Source organism: Camponotus vicinus, unplaced genomic scaffold (assembly GCF_025532165.1).
Source record: "Camponotus vicinus isolate PSW18456_S1 unplaced genomic scaffold, iyCamVici1.0 SCAF_1, whole genome shotgun sequence".
Classification (NCBI taxonomy): Eukaryota; Metazoa; Arthropoda; class Insecta; order Hymenoptera; family Formicidae; genus Camponotus; species Camponotus vicinus.
In genome coordinates this window covers 19,669,101-19,693,047 of record NW_028141945.1, presented here as the reverse complement: position 1 = coordinate 19,693,047, position 23,947 = coordinate 19,669,101, and the positions used below count along the sequence as shown (strand labels likewise).

The 23,947-nt window shown below is 33.6% G+C and overlaps 1 protein-coding gene and 1 pseudogene across 9 annotated transcripts in view; one reads left to right on the top strand and one right to left on the bottom strand.

Annotated features, from left to right (window-relative positions):
* Positions 1 to 23,947, bottom strand: part of Tpst (tyrosylprotein sulfotransferase) — a 375,255-nt gene that overhangs the window by 185,473 nt on the left and 165,835 nt on the right. For 4 of the 9 annotated variants that reach the window (XM_083078149.1, XM_083078164.1, XM_083078151.1 and 1 more), the window contains exons 2-3: positions 22,240 to 22,331; positions 1,843 to 1,973 (exon numbers count right to left, since the gene is read on the bottom strand). The exons of 1 other annotated variant lie outside the window; for it this stretch is intronic. The gene's annotated coding sequence lies outside the window, so the exon portion shown is untranslated. The remainder of the gene's footprint in view (positions 1 to 1,842; positions 1,974 to 22,239; positions 22,332 to 23,947) is intronic. 4 more of the 9 variants (XM_083078154.1, XM_083078156.1, XM_083078158.1 and 1 more) reach the window with 1 other exon arrangement.
* On the top strand, positions 969 to 2,913 carry LOC145959383 (5-taurinomethyluridine-[tRNA] synthase subunit MTO1, mitochondrial-like; annotated as a pseudogene).

The following is a 23,947-nucleotide window of genomic DNA, read 5'->3' as shown; positions in this document are numbered from 1 at the left end:
CGAATCTACCCGGAAGGAGCCGAAGGAGATCGCATTCCAAACCTTCCCCAAACCTCTCTTACTCAACAGCTGATGGTCTGTCAACGGAATATTGCATGTTTATGTGCGACTGGAATTCGATATCAGTGACAAATGAGAAGCCTCGTAACTGATATGATGTAACTTGTTACACATGTAATATATGTTTGACATCGGCCTTGTAACCTGTTACAGCATACGACACAAGTTGCATGCGCCCATCGTGTAAGAATGCAGCTTGGCAATGTAAGACGAAGTGAGATTAAGTGACATGTCCTCATTTTATTCCGAGTCTTTCGTAAAACAAAGTTAACGCAAATATATTTCCAATTGTAGTAAGAAACAAGTACGAGATACCGTGCGAGCACCATTGCGGGATGAGGCATCATTTTTTCATTATTTATTGAATTATAATTTACTTAGTTTAGGTTATAGTTTAGAGGGTGTTTTTAATATAAAAACAGAAAAATTCTGCAAGTCGCCTATAAAAGTTGCATGAATTTAATACGAATATCGTGTAAAAAGTGGAGGGAAAAATAACACGTGGTCAAATACGACAATCTACTTAAATACATTTTCCATCTTTGAGTATGTTAAACATATTTGAATTTGAATATATTTATAAGAAAAATGTACAATACGTACAATACGTCTTTTGGTGGAATTGAAAAAGGCCATTTGATGAGAGAGGTAGATGCTTTAAATAGGATATGTAGGATATGTTGTTGAATATGTGATATTTTAGCGATAAGGTTCTAGGACTACAAAATTCTGAATAAGTGCAAAGAAATGGCGGTGTGGAGTCTCAGAGCTCAAATAGATAGAACATTATACAAAAAACATCATCAGGCGAAATTTTTCATTATGCTTGGCGTACACATTTATTAATCCTCCATGGAAGATTTAATTTTAGCCAATAATATTTTCTGTCGCTAATCTTCTATCCTGCTATGGAGTAATTCTCAGTACGTTTCACTTTATAATAAAATAAAATGGAAAGGTTCCTAGAAGAAAAGACACAACATAAAGAATAAAAGTATTTTAACTAATATAGTATTTCAACTACATTTAATTTTAAAATAATTTCATTTTATTACATTTATTTAATATTGAGTTTAATATATTACATCTATCTATTTTTCCAAAAGTATAATATAAATTTAAAAACGTATATATTTTTATTATTAGTATTAATTTTATATATTATCTAGAAATATTATATTATTTTGTAAGAGATGGAACAAAAATATTTGATAACGCAGTAGTTATCACCCACAGGAACTTTCTAAAGAGGCTAAATAAATATTGAATTGGAGAAGTGACCTGCAGGTAGATTAAATGATGAGCCTAGTATCGGTTTGGCACATACTTGACTTGGATTTCAGATAGGAAGATTAAAAACTGGTAAAAGAAAATTATATTTTATGCACACAGTATATTTCTTTTTTATTAATTGATATAACATACAATCCAATCAATAGACATATTTCTTATTTTGTGCTCTAATTTATATTAAATTTATATATTCATATTCATTCATTAATCGAAGTTATTAAAGTTATTATAACATTACAACTTTTAATTATAATATAATGATATATTAATTAGGTTACACATATTATTAGGGACACCACCAAGGTTGGAGAAAGATAGCATTGACTTTATTAAGTGTATAAAATATCTGTCGAATGATTCTCCGATGTCGTTTTCGTTTATGAATGATTATATGTGAGTACCGCCTGAGAAACAAGTACCAACATATCTAAACATATACGAATGAGGATGTCGCAAAAATTATAAAGGACAATTTGCACTGTAACTTACGGAGAAGATATCGGGTCCACGATATTGCCCGAGCATAGAGAGTAAGATTCCAAATGCCTAGGTATCAAATGTGGTTGAAGCCAGAAGGTTTGGACTCGTCGTTAATTTATCCGAGTGGATTATCGTGCATCCTGCCAGAAGAAAAACAAGTGGAACTCGTTAATTGTATTCCAGGATTGGAAAACGCTCATTTATGTATATTTAATCCTCTAATTTTAAGTTTATTTATCTTAAATGTTAAGTAGTTTAAAGATTATGCAAAATTCATTTCGATTATTCATGCGTAAATTTCATTTTAACGATTTGTCTCAGATTTTGGAAAAAATTCAAACGGGATATTTAGCGTTTATTTGTCATATGCAACGTTTTTAATTAATTTTAATATTATGTTAAATAATAATTATTATTATATATCTATGTGTGCAATCATGTTTAAGCTTTGCATTTGCATCTGCATTAGCGAAATCTGGTTATGGTGTTGAGTATGATTATGTAGATCTCCTAGAGAATGGACCCCCCAGTTGGAGACTAGAAAGATTTCGAGCCTATTTTTTGCTAGACAAATAAACGGCACCATCGGTTATGAAGAGGCTGCCGCGCAAAATAAGTCGTTAATACTTAAGGTGATTGGCGCATCAGTTAGAAAAATTTTCCATGTAAAGAGAAAGTTTGGTATAGATTATCGTATTTTTTAAGTTAATTGTTGTGAATCCTTAAAAAAGTTTGAACTTATTGCGCGAGAGATAAGTAATTTATAATTTTTTATCTCTATAAATGATTTTCGTGTTTTATTATATCCCGATTGTTGTCGACTAAGAAGATCTGATAAATAGATATGCTTTTTTCTTTAAATATGTTTTAAACAAAATCTTGTTTTTATCTATATATATATATATATATATATATATATATATATATATATATATATATATATATATATATAGGTATTTAAGAAACCACTGCTTCAGATGAGCCGAACTGAGAGTTATATTGGCATTCTCATTGACAATTTAACAACAGATACCAATGAAATGTGCGGAATGTTCATCAGCAGATCAGAGTTTCGATTGAGTCTAAAATTGAGAAAGAGAAAGAGAGATAAATAAAAATAGAAAGAAAGAGAGATCTTGAACTGGATCGATGTTTATGACGTATCTCTAGCACTTGAAAAATATTGTTCGATATTTGAATGACATATTTCGAAAAACGCATATCTTGCCTGAATTCAATTATATACTAATGGATCGATGCAAGTAACCGAGAGTCACTTTGCATCTGAATACTGCGAAATTATAATTTTGGAAAAAGGCAAAACGCATCAAATGTTAAAGTAAAACACCCTATAGAAATTGACAATTCGATTAGATAATCATTAAAAGCGCGATTATATACTTTTTTTTAAATTATCCAAAAAATTATAGATCGGATAAAACGCCATAATGTTAAGCATTTTTATTTGTTTAAATATTATTTTTCAAGAGCGAGTAAATCGTGAATTTTTTTAATCCATGGAAAAGACTAATATTTCTTGTAAATCCATTCCAGGTATTACTTGAATAACAACGTCTAAACAAAGTCAAAATTACAGCATACATTGGATTAATACTTAAAACGACTTGTAATTTACTGCCTCATAGAAAAGCAGGAAATACTGTAAGTCGAGAAAGAGAGAAAGAGAGAGAGAGAAAGAGAGTACCAGGTTACATTACATTTTCCTTTTTCCAACAACAACTTTACGTAATTGTACACCGCGTTTCCTCGTCGACGCGTAAGTTTAATGAAAGTTCGATGTGCCTTAGTGACGTCCGGTATCTTTAAACCGATACCCCATTATAATCGACGTCGTTGCTTGACTGACACGCTAACGAGAACGAATTGATCCCGGTCGGGGTGGAGGATGAGTCTCACGTAAGTTTCTAGGAAAGCTATCGATTCACCCCGAATCGTTCGAATTAGCCTTCTTTGATATTGTACAACGCGCACTGTTGTTCAACGAAATTGGAAATGCGGAAGAAAATATTGAATCCTGGGATACATCGATTTAAAAAAGAAAAAATAGATTTGTAAGTAATATAATATGTGAAGTAATGTAAAATATTATTTTTTTCTTAATAAAAAAGAAATTTGAAAGATGCTTCTATAAAATATATCGACAAATAGGTAGTCATAAATGATTTGAAAGAATTAATTAACAAAAATACGCTAAATGTTTCGCCTTGAAGATATTTAATTATTTTTTTACTATAATAATATGCAATGTAACATTTTATTTTTTTTATATTAAACTCTTGATGCAAATGACAAAGGTACGAATCCGAAATTCTCCAGAAATATCGCGTCGAGTTATTATTCCAGCTCCACAATACATTTCCATGGTGGAGTTCCAATTTTGTTGAACAGTAATTTGCAACATGTAACAACGAAGGGAAAGAGGAGGAGGAGGGGGGAGTGTAACATGGAGCGATCTTCGTTTTGCAACCGCGCGGCGAATTCGGCCAAAAGTTACGATACCCATGAAATATTTGACTTGAACCTTCCGCGTGTATAATCACAAACGTTCCATTTCCATCAAGCCCATCCATCGCCGCCCAATTCGCGAGCAATTTAAACTTTAATCGCGAAAACTGCGGAACAATAGCGGACAGGCCGCGTGCGGAACTAGACGCGGACAAAAGATACTCATTATACACAGACGTGGTATAGGAAACGCGTAGCATCCCTTTCATCCGAAACTACGCAATCAACGATAACAATAATGGCTCGAAAATACAACAGATGATCAGAAAAGCGGAGAAACGAAAATCGTGAGAAGAAATCGGGCCGAAATTTTCTGACAACGGTATATATTCGCGATCATAATATTTGTTCGCGCAAAATTTGATTCCAGAATCCATCATTCAACATCAATTGCGATGACGCAATTGATATTCATCGCGTAGCGATATAGAATTAGGTAACAATTCACGATACGCTGATAGATATTATTGTAGTAGTAATAATAACAATAATAATAATAATAATGGCATCATCCAATGCTGCGGAATGGAAAATCACCGAGTAAACTCGAGAGACAAACTGGGAAATAATAAACAATTATTATTTTGATAGTAATAACGCAATGTAATGAGCGAATTTATAGTTTCCATGCTCGTGCGTTTCTAGAATCGTTAATGTTATTTGCAATGTTTATCTGAAATTCCATCGAGAATTTTTATCTCGCAACACCGAGTATGCTATTTTGCATTTTTGACGTGCCCTTTTCAATATTTTACGTGTCGAGTATTCGATTTTCGTTGAAAAAAAAATTTTATATCGCACGATACACACACAAAATGTTAACGGGTGGGTTTCTTGGTCCATTTCATTCTTGATTAAGTACAGATTCGCTTCATTTTGTTTCTAACGTTCATTATAACATAGACGAAACTCTCGTTAAGTGAACCCGATCATCATAATCGATCGAGATTTCGCTTTGTTATCCCCCATCGCTATCGAAAGTCGATCGGGGTGGCTGGAGTTCAGCTGGACAAAACTTTAAAAGCCACACGTTGGGAGCAGAGCGGTCAAGCTTACTTAGCGCGACGGTGGTCGTTATTTTTCGCTTTTTATCTCGCAACAAAATTCCCTTACGGTTGCTACGGTCGCCTTTGAAAAGCGTCGAACAGACGCTGAGAAGAGGTATTACATTAATGTTGCGCCTGCAGAAAAAATGAAAACTGACGGCTTTTTGCACCAAGCGATTCTTTGCCCTTGCAGCATATTTCGCATACGGTAAATATTAATAAGAATATAACACTGAGAAAATTAAAGAAGCGCGAAAGAGAAGGTTTTCGATCGAATATTTAATAAAAAAAATTTCCTGCGAGTTTATCAAAAGATTTTTTGCCTGTGAAATTAGTCTAATTTCATGCTGTATATGAATTATATTTATGCTGCGATAATATTTATAATATTTGTATCATGTCATACATACATTTATATAAAAATACATACAATTTGTTTTCATATTTATTATGAAAATAAACGTTGTTTATAAATTTACTTGATATTTATATTTAAATTTTATTTTTTATTAATTTGTATTTTTTAAATTTATTTTATATTTCTATCTCATATTATTTTATATTGTTATTTTATATTTATCTTTTTACTTTATCAGAGAGAAAGAGAGTGCAAAGATTACAAATTTGTAAATGTAACGACCGACAATATCTCGCTGGCGACATTCGGATTACGCGTTAAAATTGTGTATTCTCTGCCTCGGCAATCTTTTAATGGCGGCAATTATGTGTCTGTGAAGCTGGCACGACAATCTACGAATTATAAAAAAATACTAAGAGTTCTGATAGCACTTTTCATAGTTCTATAGTTCCTGATAAAAATTAAAAAGAGTTCCGCATTCCTTATATTAAAAAATCGAAATCGAAAAAATGTCGTGCTAACTTCGCGAATCTAGCACGACACTCTTTCCTCTAAAGTACCAAAACGCGTTGAATATTATTATTTTTAGCAAGAGTTCCCGATAGTTCTGTTCAAGTTCAGCCTATATATGCAATTTCAGATCGATATTTCAAAAATTAATAATTTTTAAACAATTTTTAAGATTCTCGCCCAGCATGACATTCTCCCTCTAAAGTACTAAACCGCGTTGAAAATTATTATTTCTAATAACTGTTCTCGATAGTTCTGCTATAGTTCAGCCTATATAGGCAAATTTCAGATCGATATTTCAATAATTAATAATTTTTTACGAATTTTTAATGTCCTCGACCAGCACGACACTTAGTAAAAATGTGTCGTGCTGATGATTTTCCGTAGTTTTAACGGCAGTTCTGGACAGTTCTATATAAGTTCTATCTTTTAGAAACATTTTTACGCAGAGTTCCGACCGATTACTATTTTTTAAATAATTTTTTACAATAACCCAGCACGACACTCCCTCTAAAGTACTGAGACACGTTGAATATTATTATTTTTAGCAAGAGTTCCCGATAGTTCTGCTATAGTTCAACCTATATATGCAGTTTTAGGCCGATATTTCAATAATTAATAATTTTTAACGAATTTTTAATGTCCTCGACCAGCACGACACTTAGTAAAAATGTGTCGTGCTGATGATTTTTCGTAGTTTTAACGGCAGTTCTGGACAGTTCTATATAAGTTCTATCTTTTAGAAACGTTTTTACGCAGAGTTCCGACCGTTTAATATTTTTTAAACAATTTTTTATTATTATCCAGCACGACACTCTCCCTCTAAAGTACTGAGACGCGTTGAATATTATTATTTTTAGCAAGAGTTCCCGATAGTTCTGCTATAGTTCAGCCTATATATGCAATTTCTGACCGATATTTCAATAATTAATAATTTTTTACAAATTTTTAATGTCCTCGACCAGCACGACATTTAGTAAAAATGTGTCGTGCTGATGATTTTCCGTAGTTCTAACGGCAGTTCTGGACAGTTCTATATAAATTCTATCTTTTAGAAACGTTTTTACGCAGAGTTCCGACCGTTTAATATTTTTTAAACAATTTTTTATTATTATCCAGCACGACACTCTCCCTCTAAAGTACTGAGACGCGTTGAATATTATTATTTTTAGCAAGAGTTCCCGATAGTTCTGCTATAGTTCAGCCTATATATGCAATTTCTGACCGATATTTCAATAATTAATAATGTTTCAACAATTTTTAAGATTCTCGCCCAGCACGACATTCTCCCTCTAAAGTATTAAACCGCGTTGAAAATTATTATTTCTAATAACAGTTCTCGATAGTTCTGCTATAGTTCAACCTATATATGCAGTTTTAGGTCGATATTCCAAAACTTAATAATTTTTTATGAATTTTTAATGTTCTTAACCAGCACGACACTTAGTGAAAATGTGTCGTGCTGATGATTTTCCGTAGTTTTAACGGCAGTTATCGACAGTTCTATATAAGTTCTATCTTTTAGAAACATTTTTACGCAGAGTTCCGGCCGATTACTATTTCTTAAATAATTTTTTACAATAACCCAGCACGACACTCTCCCTCTAAAGTACTGAGACACGTTGAATATTATTATTTTTAGCAAGAGTTCCCGATAGTTCTGCTATAGTTCAGCCTATATATGCAGTTTTAGGTTGATATTCCAAAAATTAATAATTTTTTATGAATTTTTAATGTTCTTGACCAGCACGAAACTTAGTAAAAATGTGTCGTGCTGATGATTTTCTGTAATTTTAACGGCAGTTCTCGACAGTTCTATAAAAGTTCTATCCTTTAGAAACATTTATACGTAGAGATCCGACCGTTTATTATTTCATAAATAATTTTTTACAATTATATTATTAATTGTTGGAATATCGACCTAAAATTGCATATATAGGCTGAATTATAGCAGAATTATCGAGAACTCTTGCTAAAAATAATCATGTTCAACGCATTTTAATACTTTAGAGGCAGAGTGTCGTGCTGGGTTATTGTAAAAAATTATTTAAAAAATAGTAATCGGTCGGACTCCGTGTAAAAATGTTTCTAAAAGGTAGAACTTATATAGAACTATCCAGAACTGCCGTTAAAACTACGGAAAATCATCAGCACGACACATTTTTACTAAGTGTCGTGCTGGTCAAGAACATTAAAAATTCATAAAAAATTATTAATTTTTGGAATATCGACCTAAAACTGCATATATAGGTTGAACTATAGTAGAACTATCGAGAACTGTTATTAGGAATAATAATTTTCAACGCGGTTTAGTACTTTAGAGGGAGAATGCCGTGCTGGGCGAGAATCTTAAAAATTGCTTAAAAATTATTACTTTTTGAAATATCGACCTAAAATTGCATATATAGGCTGAACTATAGCAGAACTATCGAGAACTGTTGTCAAAAATAATTATTTTCAACGCGTTTCAGTACTTTAGAGGGAGAGTGTCGTGCTGGGTTATTGTAAAAAATTATTTTAAAAAATAGTAATCTGTCGGAACTCTGCGTAAAAATGTTTCTAAAAGAGAACTTATGTAGAACTGTCCAGAACTGCCGTTAAAACTACGGAAAATCATCAGCACGACACATTTTCACTAAGTGTCGTGCTGGTTAAGAACATTAAAAGTTCATAAAAAATTATTAATTTTTGGAATATTGACCTAAAACTGCATATATAGGCTGAACTTCAACAAAACTGTCGGGAACTCTTGATAAAAATAATAATATTCAACGTGTCTTAGTACTTTAGAGGGAGAGTGTCGTGCTGGGTTATTGTAAAAAATTATTTAAAAAATAGTAATCGGCCGGAACTCTGCGTAAAAATGTTTCTAAAAGATAGAACTTATATAGAACTGTCGATAACTGCCGTTAAAACTACGGAAAATCATCAGCACGACACATTTTTACTAAGTGTCGTGCTGGTCAAGAACATTAAAAATTCATAAAAATTATTAATTTTTGAAATATCGACCTAAAACTGCATATATAGGCTGAACTATAGCAGAACTATCGGGAACTCTTGCTAAAAATAATAATATTCAACGCGTTTCAGTACTTTAGAGGGAGAGTGTCGTGCTAGGTTATTGTAAAAAATTATTTAAAAAATAGTAATCGGTCGGAACTCTGCGTAAAAATGTTTCTAAAAGATAGAACTTATATAGAACTGTCCAGAACTGCCGTTAAAACTACGGAAAATCATCAGCACGACACATTTTTACTAAGTGTCGTGCTGGTCAAGAACATTAAAAATTCATAAAAAATTATTAATTTTTGGAATATCGACCTAAAACTGCATATATAGGCTGAACTATAGCAGAACTATCGGGAACTCTTGCTAAAAATAATAATATTCAACGTGTCTCAGTACTTTAGAGGGAGTGTCGTGCTGGGTTATTGTAAAAAATTATTTAAAAAATAGTAATCGGTCGGAACTCTGCGTAAAAATGTTTCTAAAAGATAGAACTTATATAGAACTGTCCAGAACTGCCGTTAAAACTACGGAAAATCATCAGCACGACACATTTTTACTAAGTGTCGTGCTGGTCGAGGACATTAAAAATTCGTAAAAAATTATTAATTATTGAAATATCTATCAGAAATTGCATATATAGGCTGAACTATAGCAGAACTATCGGGAACTCTTGCTAAAAATAATAATATTCAACGCGTCTTAGTACTTTAGAGGGAGAGTGTCGTGCTGGATAATAATAAAAAATTGTTTAAAAAATATTAAACGGTCGGAACTCTGTGTAAAAACGTTTTCAAAGAATAGAACTTTTATAGAACTGTCGAGAACTATCGTTAAAACTACGAAAAATCATCAGCACGACACATTTTTACTAAGTGTCGTGCTGGTCGAGGACATTAAAAATTCGTAAAAAATTATTAATTATTGAAATATCGGTCTGAAATTTGCCTATATAGGCTGAACTATAGCAGAACTATCGAGAACTGTTATTAGAAATAATAATTTTCAACGCGGTTTAGTACTTTAGAGGGAGAATGTCATGCTGGGCGAGAATCTTAAAAATTGTTTAAAAATTATTAATTTTTGAAATATCGATCTGAAATTGCATATATAGGCTGAACTTGAACAGAACTATCGGGAACTCTTGCTAAAAATAATAATATTCAACGCGTTTTGGTACTTTAGAGGAAAGAGTGTCGTGCTAGATTCGCGAAGTTAGCACGACATTTTTTCGATTTCGATTTTTTAATATAAGGAATGCGGAACTCTTTTTAATTTTTATCAGGAACTATAGAACTATGAAAAGTGCTATCAGAACTCTTAGTATTTTTTTATAATTCGTAGATTGTCGTGCCAGCTTCACAGACACGGCAATTATAGGTCGGGAAACGAGGAAGCATGCCTCCCGGAAACCCGGAATCGCGAAACGCAAATGCAACATCGGTGCGTACATCACGTCGCCCGTGAATTACCTGCTAATAGAGAAGCGCCCAAGCTCGCAACCTAAACCGCGAATCGAGTCGAAAGTTAAACAAATGTCGAATCTAATTTCGCCACGCGTCAAAGCGCCAAATCAGGTATTTATCGTACGTACAGGGTGTTTCAAAATTTGGAATCAAAATCTGTTGCTTCTCTGCAACGAAGTTTCAGAATTGTCAAAATAATAATACGTAATTATTATTTAGGGTAACTGTATTAAAAATTTTGCTGTGTCTTCACTTTTCTTAGTAGAACACTTTTATAGATTTTTTTAATAATTTGTCAAGTACTCTCTGGAATTTTTGAAACTTATAATATGTCGTCCGGAAAAAAAGAGATGGGATATCTATTCTCCCGACTATATTTCATGATTTTCGCCATTTTCCAAACTTGCGGCGATTCCGGTTGTCTCCTCCGAAAATAGATTCCTCGCAAAGTCCCTCCACACTCTTGCGGAAGCACAACCGCAAGTTTTCTTCTTCGGGGGATTCGGTTACGTCGCTCTGGATGTTATCGATTGCCGCAAAATAATGTCCTTTCGGGGGACGATTCTTCGGTTCTACGAAGAGGAAAGAGTTTGCCTTTCGGCGACAGAAGGTCAGCAATCTGTAGAGTACAGTTAAGTTGCGGAAGCACTCGAGTGTTTTTCCAAGGGGAGAAGTCGAAAACTGTCGCGCAGGATGCATTGTCCTAATGCAAAACGTCGTAGGACTTTGCTTCTTTGCCTTCAATTCTCCTTCCAAAGATCAATCGGTCGAGAGAACATTTGGCATTCACAATAGAGCGATGACAATAGACATTGTCGCCTCGAAAATTATCTCGCGGATGAAATAGCCTTTTCAAGAATTCTAAGAAGGATGTGATAATAATAATATCGCGTCTTACCTCCATCTTAGTTTCTGATCTATATTTCATCTTTTTACGAGTCAAGAATATATATATAGGTACTGTTTGATTTTATCATCTCCCTTGTTATCGATTTTCCGCGATAACTCTCACACGAGCCGATAAATAAGTTTTAATTACACCGTCTACGAGAGCAATCACGAAATTTCGCGATTCAACCCGCCTTCCGTTCGTAAAGCATTTTGTAAAACCCCTTCAATTTTCGCCCCGACACGTTTTGGTCGGAATAGGCCGGGTCAACGTGAGATTTAATCGTTCGATTTATCGTCTCGCAGCGAAAAATAATTTAGATTTGCCGGGTCGGACCGTCAAGAGAAACCATCGATGATTCGCGACGCGAATTTAACCGGACGAATATCGCGAAAATCAAATTCCGCTTTTCGTTTTTATCACTCCATGTCACTTTAATTGCATTGATTTCACTTGAGGGCGGTTGGTTTATTATCGGCGGTGGAACAAATTTTCGCGGAAAGTAAACCAGTTCACCCGACATTGTTCATGTCCCTGCGCGAGTGTCGTCGTGAGGGTGAAGCAGGGATGAAGCGAAGGGGCGAGGGATAAAACTGGATTAAGTGGATCAAACCGTCTCGCCCACTTAATAGCCACTTAATTGCGCGCAAAGTATTAACAGTGCACTACTAACCTTTGACCTTTTAGCCGAGTGCAAGAGAGAGCTTCTTTGTGATTTTGTCAGGGAAAAAATGTCGAAAAAAAAAGAAAGAAAGAAAAAGAAAATTCGCTTCGGAATTGGATCGGTTAGAGTATTGATTACGCTAAAGCCCTCGTTTTACACGATCCATAATTCGCGACAGGATTCACAACTGAATTCCATTTATGATTTCATGCACCGGGTGTATTTTGATTTATTATGATATACGCATCCTATATACAGGGTGTCCGATTCGTGAGGGACCAAACGAAAAGTGATGATAGATTGGGTCAAACTAAGAAGAAAAGTCCTCTACCATTTTGCAAAATTCGCAATAATTATTAAGTAATAAGCAAAAATGTTACATGAAGGTTATCTTTAATTTTTTAAATGGAACCCCCTATTTTTTATTATGTATTCTTATAGCTTATCTCGAGAGCTTTCCAAAACACTATAATAAAGTATTTCTTCATTGAGTACTTTTCGAGTTAAGAGGCTTGAAATAATTTCTTAATTTTACATAAACCATAAAATATCTAGTAAAATATTCATTTTTCGATTATCTTACCTTAATACTTTTATATACAAAACAATGAGAGGAATCAATTGGTGTAAAGAAAAAACATAGTTGTTTAAAAAAAAAATATGTAATTTGCAATTAACAATTACATATTTTTTCTTAAAAACAACTATGTTTTTTTTTATACCAATTGATTCCTCTCATTAATTTGCATATAAAAGTATTAAGGTAAGATAATCGAAAAATGAATATTTTACTAGATATTATATGGTTTATGTAAAATTAAGAAATTATTTCAAGCCTCATAACTCGAAAAGTATTCAATGAAGAAATACATTATTATAGTGTTTTGGAAAGCTCTCGAGATAAGCTATAAGAATACATAATAAAAAATAGGGGGTTCCACTTAAAAAATTAAACCATGTGACATTTTTGCTTATTACTTAATAATTATTGCGAATTTTGCAAAATGGTAGAGGACTTTTCTTCTTAGTTTGATCCAATCTATCATCACTTTTCGTTTGGTCCCTCACGAATCGGACACCCTGTATATGTATGTGTGCAAATGTTTTTTATCATACACGGCGCATAGATTTATAAATAAAATTCGCTCTGTCGTGAATTATATAGCCGGTCTAAAGTGGATTTAATAATTTTTAGGATGACAGATGTACGTGAAAATTATTTTGAATATTTTTCGTATTTATCATAAACGCCGCAATAACTTAATGTGATTGTTTTGTGGATTTTTCCGTCATAATCGATAAATCGTACCGATAAACTCGACGATAATCGTGCTCGTAATCGTTAATCCTCGTCCTTTTGCATTTTCGCGTGTACGATCTCTGACAATTTTTTTTCAGTCTACGTCATAATTTGTGGCATAATTCTCCATCGAAGAATTATTATCGGCTGAAATATCTCGTATCGAAAAATACCCTAATGAAGTTTACCCACGCGATACCACCACGAACGATCGATTTTCCCTGCATCTAAACGGAAGGATCGCGCTTCGTATTTCATCTCAGTCTAGAACTATTTCAGACGATCCATTATCCCCGACAGAATTTGCGATGGATTTCTACTTACAAGGTGTACAAAAATAATCAGGTACTGAGTCTGCGTTAACGATATTATCGCGACATCAATGTTACATCATATTAAAGGAAAGGTTAATCTTAAGAAAAATATGAAAATGATTGAGAATTTTATTAGAGGAATCGTGATTTGCTTTCGAAGAAGAAATAACCCGGTCCTAAATACCTCTCTCAATTTCCATCAGTCGAGCAAACTAAACATGTTATACATAGAGAGGGAGGTATGTGACCATCGTTTCAGATAAAAAACTGTCCAATTCAGCCAATTTGTCAGTCACGTACTAAAAATAGATTTTTTTAATAACCAATCCGTTGTTTGCATGACGATCGTTCTGGATTTATACTGAATTGCCGCGAGCAATGGTCCACAACGTTTTTAAACAGCTTTTTAAATAAATCATATATATACAGTATTTTATCGCCCGTTTTCTCGTCCTATATATCGGAGCAAGCATAGTTTCTTGACAGATATTAAAATATCAAAACGATGATATTTTTAAATTAAATTAAATTAAATTAATTCCAACTTTATAATTAATTACATAACAGGTCGTATTTCTCGAATAATAGATAATTGCATAAAATATTATTTTAAGAAATATGTATATTTGTATGCATGTGTGTGCATACAAATGAAATTGTATATATTAAGATCAAATTAATTATTCTCATAGCACTTTGTTAAATTTCTGCAAACTGAACGCGAATGATGTTTCGTTAATTATTTTTGGCTGCGAGGTTCAATTTAAAAAATTCGCTTAATTTGGTTTGATTTTTAGTGATTTGTAGTTGAAAGCTATCGATATCTCGTTATTCTTTCACCGATTATAGTCAATATTTTGATAAAAATAACACGATGTGTCCATTGACAGGCGATTCCACGACACACTGTATATTCGAGCTTTATGTTAAAAAAGTTCTCTTCAATGAATTAAGGGCGAGCGTTAAGTAACAAGAGTAAGAAACGAAGGAGGCAAGAAAGTTCTTCAATTTCGAGTCAAATACGAGACTTTGCGGTACTCTTGCTAAAAATCGGGACAAGAAAATCAAAGGGCATCTAATGCAATTCTCTTTGCAGAATGTAATATTGGCGGGAAAATCAATAGTTGAGAAATATTTATAGAAACATGATCCCTTATCGCTTTTCGACGCTTCAGGATATTAGAAACGTGCGTGGACTGCGACGACGAGAGGAGAGGAAATGGCCAACGGGCTTTCGATACTTGGATCGAGAATGCTTCTCGAAGCCAGAACAGCCGAGAAAGGGGGAGTTAGATTTAATACCTCGACCTCGAGTTCTCGCACACAAACTATATAACTCTGAAACTACAATAACTTTTCCGTGTTTGCGAGACGTGCAGTTTAGCGAATAAACATTTACAAAACGTCAGATACATTATCATACATATTTCGAGTCATGATACTGCGTTCATCCGGTATTTATTAATGTCGATGATATTTATATCACAATTTTATCGGATAATTTTTTTCCGACAATTATAAATAATATAAAAAGAAGGAAAAGAATAATGCACATTGAGAAAAAAATTGTAAACTTGACTAAACATTTTCAACAAATTATTATTTTTTTAAATGAAGTTAATAGAATAAATTAAAGTATTTAAGAAAATAATTATTAGCTGAAAATATTTAGTGTCAAATTTACAATTTAGATATAAAATTGGATGATATTTTAAATAGGGTCGTATGTCGAATAACATTTTCTCACGTAACATTTTTCTTCCATTACCCCAAATCTTTAAGATTTTCCTTCGCGCGAATTCAATCTTCGAGGTGTTTTCTCTAGAGGATATATCAAAATCACTTTGCGAAGATGTGCTTGTTTTCGACGAGTTGATTTTTGTTTCGTCTAAAATATCCGTGGAAAGCGATGATTTTGCATTTTACGACCGTAAATTCCTCTTCGCGCATCACGCACAGAAATACGGTATTCTTTCGAATCGCTCTTTCTTGGTCTTTTTGCTTTCGCTTTTGTCTGAGATCGCGATGTAACCTACATTCGACGAGAAACGAGCGATAAAACACGTAACTATATGTATCTTATATCTCCCGAATGCTGGGACGAAGAAAACAGGAGTGTAGCATCGCAATACGATAAATTTTGCCATATTAAATATATTCCGGTTAAACCGAACGAGTACCTTATCGCCGCGACATTAGTTTACATTTTCACTAGTTTTCCGATCGAAAGGAGGAAACTGAATTTAAATGGCATCATCACAACGGGCGGAACAGGAACCTCGTACAAAATGTAAATAGTATGAAAACTATTACGCACTTTTTGATTCTCCCCCTCCCCTAAATTAGCATAAATTCTCTTTAAATTGTTCAAGTCATTCTAAAAATATACTAATATTATCTTTTTTATCAGTATAAATTAATTGCATGCAATATAGATTTTATTACCGGAACTTGAACAAAAGGCGATAAAAAAATTTCGTACATCACTTTTATTCTAATGATATACGATAGTATATCACGATAGTATATCGTATATTTCATGCGGATTTGTATTTCCTGCCGAGCACGGTCAATATTTTTCACGCGACTTTTCGACCAACAGAACAGAGAGCTATCAAAAACATATGGAAAATGTATGGATCCCAAATTCTCGCTGGAGAGAGAGAGAGAGAGAGAGAGAGAGAGAGAGAGAGAGAGAGTATGAGCGGGAGGGAGGGGGGGGGGAACAAAAGAATAACCCACCTTCCCAAGCTTTGCGCCGGAGCACTCAATTTTTCAATACCGCGAGCGAGAAATATCCGCTTCTCCCATTCGTGCATTTGTATATTTGCATCGTCCCTTTTTTGTTATCGCTTTATGTGCCAGACAGACCTTTTCCATCCTCTGGAATAAACAGAATATCGTCGGAAAGAAAACGAAGTAATTAGAGACCGAAACCAGCTGTGTTCGAAGCGAGAGCATCTTTGTAAAATCGGCTTTAAAAAAAGATAAAGCGAGGAAAAACGGGAAAAAATTCGATAGAAATGAAAAATATGCGCGTAATATACCTCGCGTTTTTCTTTTCAAATGCACTTTAAACACATTTGCTTTTCGTTCGCAATGAAATATTGAAACCGAGGCTGATAAATAACGCGATAATGGAACATCTCGTCAGTCATAACGATATATTTATTAGTCTCGCGATATTCGCATAATTATTTCATTTTAATAAAATTTCAATCCGCGTGAGTCATAATAGCTGCGTAAGGACACTAATTAATTTGATTATTAATATTATTATTGCAACGCGTTATCAAATTGCGTTGATTTAATTGTTAAATGTATTAATTAAATAAGTTATTATAGTTTATTCAAACATTTAAAAAATATTAAAAATAAAACATTAAAATATTTGTTCTAGAAAAATATTTCGGAAAAAGGTCTAACCAAATCTTTGTCCCGAGAGAAAATTCAGAGATCTAAGGAATTCGTGATAAAAATATGCAAAGAATATGTGTGAAAAATTCGAAACATCCCCTACACATGCTACAACGATAAATATCGATCACACTTGATGCAAACGATATTATAATGATTATGTAATAACGACGTGACTCCTTTTCCGGAAGCGAAGCGAAAGAAATGGAAAATCGATGCTATCGCGAAATAACCAGGAATCTGTGGTTGTTCGGGGATGGGAAAAGGATTCGAGAGAGGAAATCAACTGCATGCAGCTGATAATATTCAAATACTTTGCGTCGTTATTTCTTGTCGACTTCTTGTCGCAATCAAAATGCATCGGTTTGTAAAATCTTCCCTTAAAGTCTTTTTTAATTCTTAAAATACTCTGAAAAGAAACACGTTAAAGATATCTCATTGTAAATATATATATGCGATCTTCCAAACCTTTACGTGCTTTCGTATTTAATTTTCCAAAACTTGCGATATCTAAACAAATTTGTTAAATAATTGGCAGAATTTATAAGATACAAACGTGATATATTTATCGCATAATTCACGAGTTGCTAAGCTACAGTTAAACCTTAGAGAGAGATACTAATGTCTCGCGGATTTCAGGATTAACATCCCGAAATATTTGCGCGAGTTACAATACCCACACAACACCAAGTTTGATCTTTGTAATCCCAATTTATAGACCATCCAGGGGATATCGTATAACATCCTCGACCTTTCCATTGATGAAGAAACGAATTATTCCAAAGTTTCTGCTCGTTGAAAGAAACCGATTTCTTGTAAAAACAACTTTACCAACCAACATTATAATTTTGTTACAAATTAATTGAAAGCCAGACCGTTTCTTAAATCATGTTGTTATAATCTAGTAGTTATCTAGCATCTAATTGGACTTTAACCGAGGAAAAATTGATTTTGAAGATTAATCTCTGATCATTAAACGATCAATACGACAGAATAGCTGTAAAAAACTCAATGTTTTTTGCTCGTATAATGCCTAGAAAAGGAGACTCGAGAAGATACGAAAATACATTGAGATATCTTAATCGCCCTATCTTTCATGCGCATTTGCATGTAATCGAGCGTGAATTAAACGCAATGACTGCCACGTTACTCGTCTCTAGCGAGAATCGCTTTCGTCAATTTTCTTTTCAAACAAGATCGGAAGAGAGAAAGCGATGACAATACATATTGAATGCTGTAACGGAAATCGGCTTTAGTTGCATTTTAATTATGCCGAGCTATCGAACGTGTTCCAATTTAGCATTGCTTTTTATGTCGCGAAAGAGAACAGGTAAAATAAAATAGAAAAATACGACAATTGATTATTTAATTCAAATCGTCCGAGATTTTGCGTTTGGCATCCAACTATATCCATGTAAGTATGTATAATTGTCTTTTTAGAAAATTGTCTTTTAACGAAAACACACCTTTCATATATTTTCTTGAACATTTAGTACATTTTCTTGAACGGAATGAAAATTAATAACTGGACAAATAAATGTAAAATACTAATAATTTCAAACTTTTTAATTTTTAAATTTGTAGCTTTAAGTTTTAATTTATTAATTCTGATTTTTAAATTTCCCTTCTTTTTAATGTACCACAAAATGATTCAACCCAGTTCTGCTTCTCATTGAGAGACGCCTCTGAACTAAATAAGGAGAAAAAAAATTAAGATTCGCGATGATCTCGTGAAAGAGCCGTCTGTTCTTGCCATACGATGCAATAGGATAGACAGCCATCGATTTTGCATCCATCCCGAGAATCAACCGCGTGTTTTATGACACGTCCCGTTGCGAGCCTTTTGCGAGGGATATCCGGCGGACGTGTGTGCAGAATGCTCGCTACGAGGGGTAAACCGCTGATCAAAATTATGTACACTAATGCCTACTAATGCCCAATTCCTGGGCATTACTGCTAAATGTTTAAAAAATAATTTAAATTTTAATAAATTTAAAATTATTATTTGGAAAAAAAGACTTAATAATACTTTAATAACGTCCATAATACGCATTAATACTTCAATAAAACCTAATAATGCCCAAGTAATGCCCAAGCAATGCCCAGTAATGCCTCAAATCTGTACACCGCAATGCCCTCAGCGATTTACCCCTCGGCTCGCTATAAATAGGGATTTCCGTCGTTGATTCAAGCTCTAACGTTACCGCTTTGTTTTCTTTCGTGATTTCTCTAGTGTACAATGTGCTGACTTGTTTATCTCTCGCAAAACGTAACGACAGTTTGTTGCGAATTTATTGTTTAGTTCGACGCTAGGGCAAGAGCTCAAACATCGATTCGGATGTTTAATAAACCAGCAGTACTCGACTGAATTGTGTTCTACCGTTCCCGTATTTTTTTTTTGTTTCAAATTAGTGTCATTTTATTACGATCGGTTATTTCATCAAGTTACGTGGATTAATATCTCGATAAAAACCAGAAAATTAATCTATATCGACGATATCGAATTTTTTTCTGAACATGTGCCTCGTAAATTCTGTATAAAACGCATGTCACATTGATGGTTATATCATATTCCGTGTATCATAAACTGATCGGTGGATAGAATTATCGACTTATCGATCTGCGATGCGATCGAACGGAAAGTAAAACAAGGGTACGAATGACGTTCTGAGCAGGGCAACGGCACCGCCAACGGCGAATAATTCAATCGTTGATTTGCACGAGTCAGTGGAAACGTCGGCTCGATTTCGACATCGGTTCTTTCCATCCTGATCGCATCGATCGAGCGCCCTTAAAATAAACGTCCATCCCGCGCTCATAATTTGACCCGCTCTCGACGCTCTCGATGAATAAATGACGCGCAGAGTCGAGGGATCATCGAGGCAGTATTTTAATATTGTGTATCAGTTTTCGAAATCAACTTTTTCTTAGTATCGCATACAAGATATTTCGCTATAATTTTGCATGAAAAAAGTTTAGTTAAAGATAATTCAAAAGTTTATTATTTAATAAATATATACCTGCTTCTCTCTTGCAGGTCATACACATCTCTCTACAGTTTCCTCTCTCTTTCGAGAAATCCATAGTACAAGAGAAGCACGATCGATGTGTGACACCGCGGATATATCGGCGATGCGCGTCACGGAAATTAAAATTCTAATTTCTGGTTGATCAAAACGCGAATACTCGTCTCACGCGTCGATGCGCATATTTCAACTGATTCACGCGGTGCAACGCGATATTTTGCTCGAAACGAGGGCTCTCATATGGAGTTTTCACGCGTCGCGTGTTAATTAGATCGAAAGAGCTACATCGGGTCTGTAATGAGGTATTTTTCCGCTTTAACGAGATCATGCTTTTTTCATCGAATTTCGTTAACTGCTATTTATTCGTCTATTCTGTCTCTAGATTACTTTTCAATTCTTCGCACCCCATTTTTAATCCCAAGTCAATCTTTTCCTCGACGAATATTGTCGAGAGGCGCAAGTTGTCGTTGCTCGTTGCAATTTCGAGGACTGTAATTTCCGTTTCTCACCGTGATATTCGATCCCCGGTGAAGATTTACGGCGGAAAAATACGGTTGACGAGTAGACGTAAATTCGCTCTGTTAATGAGCTCAACAGGTACATGTATATTCCAGATTGAAGCTTTTACCTCACGACTGCTTGACACGCGTGCGCGAATCGTCGCAGCCTCGCGAAATTCACATCTTCGTACACGTTCTTATGCGTTCCAATCGTGAAATCGAATCGATTTATATCGCGACGATAAAAGAAGCAAAAAAGGAACAAAAGAGGAGCCGGAAGGTGGAATCGAGCGCGAGCAACGACAAAAGGAGGTAGGTATTCGACGGAATGGAGAAAATACGGAGAGATAAGAGAAGAAGATGCTTTTGTGTGCTAGATAAAACTCGCGCGGTGAAGAAAGCGCGGGGATTTCATCGGAAACAAGCGCTTTGATGAAAATACGTTCAGCGCAGCGAGAATTTTCTTCCTTGACGGATTCAAAAGACTCCGCGATGACTCGCGATTAGCATGAGTAGAAAGTTCGGTGTATACATTCGTCTCAACAAAAAAGAAAATGTACATTTTTTTAAATAATTGATGTTTGATTGTTCAAATAAGAATTTCATCTCCCACGCGTCAAATATTTTACTTTTATAACTTCCTAAATAAAAATTTTAACCTTCATAAAATAACATTACTTTAAGACTAAGATATATCTATAGTTGGACAATAAAGTTATTTTTTTTTCTAATTATAAATTAGTAATCAAGAGAGAGAGAGAGAGAGAGAGAGAGAGAGAGAGACAGAAAGAAAATTCTTAGTTTAATTTTAAATTTTCTGAAAAAAAATTTAATAAAAAGCAGCCAAAGAATAAAAAAAAAAGAAATACTATATTCTTTTGAGAAAAATAAGATTATCGATAATAAAGAAAATTTGCATTTTTAAAATGTTTTAATTCAAAAAGTAAGAGTTTGATTTTTCAAGTAGGAACTTGATTCCACGCGTCAAATATTTTATCGCACTTTTCTCAGCTGTATGGAAGGAAATACAAACGTTATCCTTTTTTCATAATATAATAATATAATTTTATCATTTCGAGATATATCTAGTCGAATCGTAAAGTTATCTTTTTTAATTATTGATTATAAGGACGAATTTATGTATAATGATTTTAAAAAATAATCACAGAACACAGAGAATTTTTAAATTTTTCTTTTAATCTTAATTCTCTGAAAAATATAATCAATAAAAATAAACCAAAGAATAAAAAAGGAAAGAAATATATTTTTCACATTGAGAAAAAAGAATTATTGAGATCAATAAGATAAAGAATATATTCCTTACAATGATCTCACATGTTTGCTTATAATTTGTTTATAATAACTTTTTAGTCACACTCACCCGACTTCGCCCAATTTGATCACTGGATATGGTTGTGGAATAATTGATAATCGCGAGACAATGGCAAACAACAGCGATCCCGTTGGCAGAACCTAGTGAGAGATTTAATTGGCTGTTAAACGATCGTTCGTTCAGACTGGATAACTGGGATGATCCCCCCGCATCTCCCTCTCTCTCTCCGTTCAATTAACATTAATTACTCTTAACGGTATAATCAATATATACTAAAAGGACGCGCACGAAATTGTCCTCGCGATAAATCGATAAACATAAGACGATACGAATGTACAACGAGCATTGAACGAATATTTGAACAAGTAATTTTGTAAATTTGCATTTTAGATGCGTCATAAATATGGTGAATGAAATCTTTAATCTTATCCAAGAAATATCAAATTATTTTATTTCATTTTATTTTATTTGACACTTACAATTTCAAATTACTTTATTTCATTTTATTTTATGAAATTATTTTATTACAATTTTTTTCATTTTATTCGATATAATCTTCGTACATTTCATATACATATTCAAAATGAATGGGGTCGCAATGAACTAGATGTCACGTAGAGTTTTTAGAATCGATAAAATATTGAGTCTCGACTCTTTCCAAAATTATTTTCAAATATATCTGGGAACATTTTCTATGACGTATAATTCGGCAAATATAAATTTCGAAATATCACGATGAATAATTTTATTTATGCCAACAATCCGTAAATGGATATCAGATCTTACGCAGAAAGAGTATCGCCTTTTGAAATATGGTTTCGCGGGTGCGTTATTGCGTTTCGATCGCAAACAACCGGGTCTGTTTGGTCAAACCCGATCAAACCCTGCTACAATTAATTAACACACATTGCACAACATGGTATTCTCCGATTGCAAACAATGTCGAAATAATTAGTATAGCGAATAATGCGCTATGTGAGAATAAATGTGTTTGTTAGAAACAAGATAAATTAGAGAGCGTGAGAGAGAGAAAGAGAGAAAAGGAGAGGAACAAGAGTGTTTTTTCGTATTACTTTCATGTGTGTGAGATCTTTTTTTACATGTTACATCATTTTACATTTTTTGATTATTATTCTACGAAATTCAATGATATAAAATATTGCGAACGTAGTTTCATAGAGTAACACAGCCACAGAGATACACGTTAAAGGAACATTTCTCTTGCACGGTAGTCATTTTTTAACAGGTAATTAATATACGCTGTGTGTTTCGGAGTATAAACGCGTTTGCTAGAAACGAGGCCCTTTCAACCCTTTGAAACGGGACCATTACGATGTAATGAATATGAATGCAAACATAAATTTTATGAACGCTACGTAAAAGGACGCGTAAAATATTTTAGAGAATTTATGAGGTTGACAAGAAAATGGTATTTTTTTACTAATCTGTTTGTTGAATATATGCGCAAATCGATCTCTTTTAATACAATCGATATTAAATTATAATTATTTAAAAAAATAATTGTGTTATACTATACTAATATATAAAATTTACGTGCTCGCGAAATATCAACATCTTGTAGTCGTTATAATTTTATTAATTATCTTTTGTTAAGGATGCTCTTTTCTCAATTGTCGACATTAAGTTTTAATCATTTCAATTTTTTAATTAGACTAGAATATTTTTAATATGTGCATCATTTTTCGTTAAAGGTACTTTCATTAACTTTGATCTTGTAGTCGTTATAATATCTCTC